Consider the following 6,000-nt stretch of genomic DNA (forward strand, 5'->3'; position numbering starts at 1 on the left):
TTCTCCCAGGATGATTATGATGTACACACTGATGACTTCTGTTTATATATACCTATCAAATTCTATGCAATGGCAATGACTAAATTAAGCATCCTGCATGCAAAACACAAGCTTCATTTTTAATGTCACGTCAACTAGAAAGGCCAGATGATATTTCAGATCACCGAAATCGCTTATTAAATAGATATCAGTATGCATTACATGAATTTCTTCCCATCCTGTAACCTCAGCTATGCTAAAGAATTCAAGAAAAAGTTTCAGATTTTATAAATTTCCCTAAACCTGATGGAAAATAAGAAATAAATCAAAATAAGGTCAAAATAACTTCAACTTTTTAAGGTGCTATATTATTGGTCGAAGCCTTTTACACATTACCTTTTGCGCAAGATTGGATTAAGATTTTATACACACCTTTGTCTTGTTCTGACATGACTCAGTAATTAACGTTTTTTGTGACTAATCTATTTTAGCTGACCACAATATGGAAAAAGAGGTGTATTTTGAATTTTCATAGCTTGGGTTTCACAATTGATAACCTTCTCTAAGGTTTCTAAAAAAACCAAGAAATCTCTGTTTAATCTCCTGTAGCTTTGTACAGTTGCTGCTAAAGAGAAACAAAATATAAATTAAAATAGCATATTTGTGTATCTGCTTTATTGATTCCATTTTCTAGAAGGCTGGGACCCCTTGTATTTTTTCTACAGCTCATTGTGGACAGTGACTAAATATATGAAGTAAATGATCAATAATTTAATGCAGTTCTATTTCCCTCGTTAATTTGTCTTAGAAAGGCAAGATAAATTTATTGGCTGTGTTGTTTATAACCTGTTAAACACAAAGAGGATTTGTAGAATAATTGTTTCTGTTTTGTTCAGCCTTCCTCCTTGGGATCTCTAGCCTCCTTATGGGTGATGAGCTGATAATTTCAAGCTTCTGTTTTTAGCTTCTCTTTTTCACGCTCCTTCAATAATTCACAGTGTAAACCAAACTCTGAATAGTTGAGTCAGGAAGGATTTGTATGCGTGTGTCTGTATCATGGGCATTTTCTTTGCTCTATATCGTGCACGTATTTCGTAGGAGAAATTGGAAGGCCAGCTTGCTTTATATGCTTCTGAAAGCCTGGCATTGTGAGCCTCTTTTGTACATAATAACTGCAGGTGCTTTCTGGTGCAGAAATGATCCTGTGATCTGATAGCTGTTTTTCACATTCTGTGATCATGACCAGTTCACAGAATACCACAAAGGTGGAAGATTGTTGTCTTCCCCTGGGTTGCCTAAAGTTACAGTGCTGATCTTTTGACCCTTAATTTCAGCAAGTTTGATTGCTCAGGAAACCCTAGCATGCATATTTGGAGCTGGTGTGGCATTTGCTGTTGAGTTGATTGTCAATATCCTAACAGGCTCATAGTATTTAGAAGAAGGGAGATACAGTATTTTGTGTAACTGTCTTGCATTTTAAAGAGTTAAATGCAACCAGTGTCACAAACTACTCCTTTGTCTCACCTCGTGGAATATTTTAGGCCTGGTGATGTATTTCGGCAAATGATTGCTGTGATTAGAGTGTCACCGCTTCTCTTGCTTGTGAAGTATAACCCTGCCCACCCTAAGGTGACAACGTCCCAAGAGAAATGCAATCAGTCATTGGAATGAAGCCAGTTTATGAATTCTGATTTTCAAAAATGAAATTATTTTAATAGGGATTTTTAAATAAGTAATGCAACATGTTATTAAAAATTGCTAATCTTGCTTCCTTACTAATCTCGTGCCACACTGAAATGAATTGGTTGTACTAAGTATTTTAATTGTTTCCCCTTCTGATTTTTCATTCAGCCTCTCTCATGAGCCCGAGTCCTTGTTCATCCTGTGGAAATTGATCAGGTATTTAAACTATGAATTAGTTTTTTTCGTAATAACCAGACTTGATTCTACTTGCAGATCATTTAATTTAAGACCCATGTTAATTTTTGCCTCGCTAAATGCTGCCTTGTTCTTGATTCCCGATTTGTTTCTCAAAAGGTGACTTGGTTGATAGAGTTAAATGCCTTTTAACCACTAGAGGGAAACATACCAATCTACTATGAGCAATGCATTGTCTCCAAATGGCAAATATCCTCCTGAAGCTGCAGGTCCTGCAGTTTGTTTTGTGTTCATCTTTTCCCTCTGAATATTGACAGCATTATAATGAGGAATAAGCAAAGGGTATATATTGATCAAAAAATTTAGTGAAGATAATTTCCTTTTTATTGAATAATTTGGGACCTATTCCTCGCTGTAGTAAATTTATTTTTGAAGTGAATAAATATCCCCAGGTCACTAAGGACATGCTCCTATGATGCAAGCATTTCCTTGCATATTATATCTGGAAAGCAATGTTCTTTAAATGTCCTACTTATACAAAACATATTGAGTGAGTAAACGAGGATTTACTGAGTGTTGCTTTATCATTACAGGGAAAAAAAATCTTTCAGACAAATCAGATTCTGTTTGCATCCAAGAGTCATGGTTGTTGAAAGCATTTTACAGATTGTCCTTAGTATTGTTCTGGCCCATCCATACTTTATTTATTGAATTTGTTATTTTTTCATATTATCTGCGTTTATTTCATTATTTATGCCCTGGGGCACTTGATAAGAACCCTGTGGTTGTAGCAATAGTCTTTGTGGCAGTTATGTAACTCCAACTCCCTTTCTTATAGCTTTATGGAAATTTGAAGCAGGAATTTTGGTAGATCACCACAATGTTGAAGGCTGGGGCTCATAATATCAATGGTAGATGAATGGATTTTAGGAACTCAGTACAAATACCAAGCTGATTCTATGGCATTGCATAGCTGTCAAAAGTGAAAATACTGAAGCAGATCAAAGCAGTTAGGGAAACTCTGGACATGTGGAATATTTGAGTAATGTAAGAGGTATTCCTACATGTGTCAGAACCAGACACTTTTCAATGCATATTGCAAAATGTCTTGTTTTAGTTGTTTTTAATGTGAAGAAACAGTGCAAAATGCATATGGACTGTTTTATCCAGGCTCAGTTTGTCTCCATATCAATGCACCTAGAAGAATAGTCAGACAACACCTCCAAGCAGATGTTAGGCACCTATTGCTTTTGTCCGCCCAGTGTTCTGTCCTGTCCCATTTCCAGGCAAACTCCCCCTCCCATTCAACATAGTCGCAGAGGAGCTTCCTTTTCCTTACAGATCATCCGCCCTCCCTACCGCCCCCCTCCACCACACACACTCTCTTTTGGCCACAATTAATTGGCACAGGCATTGGCAATGCACCAAAGGTGGCCAAGGGCACATCACTGAAGCTTGGCCAAATTCTCCCCTAGGTAAACATGCTATGGAAAACAATTCAGAGAGAATGAAGCAAAAGGAATGGTAACTCTGGTGGTACTGGAAACCCTGTTAACCAACTGCACTCCTATTCTCCATGCATAAGACCTGAATATTTGTAAATATATTAGCATTTTGGTTTAAGTTTGTTTTAGTTGGATTTCTCTTACTTGTGATGAAGAGAGTCTCAATAGGCAACTCTTTTTCTTGTTTAAAAATAGAATGCAGATTTCTGTTGAAAAACATCGTGGTTGCATTGGATATGCAGCTAAAGTTTCTCTAGTTCAATAGGGGTTAATTCCAGGACTCTGGGTGTCTAGAGAGGAAAGGGAATGAGAATTCCCCCAGGAGGAGACATGAAAGTATGATTGGTTCTGACCAGAAATTCGTCACCTCTACCACCTATAACCTCTTACACTTTGACACTGAAAATAGAACATGCAATCATGTTAGATTTGGAGTCTTCTACCCATTCATCTATCCCTTTCTGTACTCAACCATTATTCTCCGAGCCCCAACTATGTGGCAGACCCTGTTCTAGGACCTAGGGATGTAGAGAAATTTTAAATTATTTATTCTGAGATCTGAAAGAGGAGTTCAGGAGTTAATAAGGTGAAGAGTTAGATGAGATATTATCCAGATGTGTATTCAGCCTTTAATAGGACCACAGTCTGTGGCCAAACCATGGAATTGAGATCAGCTTTAGTTTAGGCTACATTGGTTCACTGTATATTTGATTCATCTGTAGTATTTTTTAATTATTGTTTATTGCATAAAACACTTAATATGAGATCTATCCCCTTAACAGATTTTTAAGTGTATAATACAGCATTGTTATCTATAGGCACGATGCCGTACAGCAGATCTCTAGAACTTATTCATCTTACATAACTGAAGTTTTATACCTCTTGATTAGCAACTCCCCATTGGCTCTTCCCCCGCAGTCTCTAGCAACCATCATTTTATTCTTTGCTTCTATGAATTTGACCACTTTAGATACTTCATATAAGTGAAATAATGCAGTATTTGTCCTTCTGTAACTGGCTTATTTCACTTAGCATGGTGTCCCCAGGGTTCATCCATATTGTCCTTATCACATATTGCAGGATCTCCTTCTTTTTAAAGGCTGAATAATATTCCTTTGTACATATATACTATATTTTTAAAATCCATTTATCCATTGATGGACATTTAGGTTGTTTCCACATGTTAAGTGTTGTAAATAGTGCTTCAGTGAATATGGGAGTACTAATGTGTCTTCAATATCTTGATTTTAACTCCCTTGAATATATACCCAGGAGTTGGATTGCTGGATTACGTAAGAGTTCTATTTTTAAGTTTTTGAGGAAGCTGCATACTGTTTTCCATAGTGGCTGCACCATTTTGCATTCCCACCAACAGTGTGCAAAGGTTCAAAATTCTCCACATCCTCACTAACACTTTTTTTTTTCTTTTTTTTTTTTCTAATAATGGCTATCCTGACCGGCATGAGAGATATCTCTTTGTAGTTTTGATTTGTATTCCCTGATGCTTAGTGATGTTGAACATCTTTTTACATACCTTCTGGCAATTCGTATGTCTTCTTAGGAGAAATGTCCATTTAAGTACTTACCTCATTTATTAATCAAATATTAGTTTGCTATTGAGTTGAAGGTGTTCCTTATATGTTTTGGAAAATTACCCCTTATCAGACATATGGTTTGCAAATATTTTCTCCTATTCCCTAATTTGCCTCTCCCTCTTTTGACTGTTTGCTTTGCAGAAGCTTTCTAGTTTGATGTAGTCCATTTTGCATTTGTTGCCTGTGATTTTGGTGTCATGAAATTATCACCAAAACCATTGTCATGAAGCTTTTCCCCTATGTTTCCTTTTAGGAGTTTTATAGTTTCAGGTCTAATGTTTAAATCTCTAATCCATTTTGAGTTGACTTTTGTGTATAGTCCAATTTCATTCTTTTGCATGTGGATATCTAGTTTTTCTAACATTATTTGTTGAAGACACTATCTTTTCCCCGTTGGGATATTCTTGGCATCCATGTTGAAGATCAGTTGAACATATATGTGTGGGTTTATTTCTGGGTATAGGATACTGTTAAAGAATAGAAAAGTGATCTAATCTGTATATTTTAGCCAAGAATATCTAGAACAGGCCTCCTGTTTATTTGGACTTCCCAAAGTCCAACAGGTTAAAATCATGCTTTTTCTTCTTTAAGCAATGCTAGTTGGTGAGTGTGACTCTTTACCATTTCTCTCTAATCCTTTGTGACTTACTTAATCATTTGATCATTTGTTTATTGGATTTTTTTTTTTTTTTTTTTGCGGTACGCGGGCCTCTCACTGTTGTGGCCTCTCCCATTGCGGAGCATAGGCTCCGGACGCGCAGGCTCAGCTGCCATGGCTCACAGGCCCAGGCGCTTCGCAGCATGTGGGATCTTCCCGGACCGGGGCATGAACCCGCGTCCCCTGCATCGGCAGGCGGACTCTCAACCACTGCGCCACCAGGGGAAGCCCCTGTTTATTGGATTTTATGCATAATGCAATCCTCTTCTCAATTCTCTCATTTATTTTTTCTGTTTCATTTGAAACCCACGAAATAACTTCTACACCAAAGATATATTTTTTTTTAAATTGGCTTGGATATAACAGGACACATGCTTCTTCAAAG

Source organism: Pseudorca crassidens, chromosome 13, assembly GCF_039906515.1.
Source record: "Pseudorca crassidens isolate mPseCra1 chromosome 13, mPseCra1.hap1, whole genome shotgun sequence".
Taxonomy (NCBI): Eukaryota; Metazoa; Chordata; class Mammalia; order Artiodactyla; family Delphinidae; genus Pseudorca; species Pseudorca crassidens.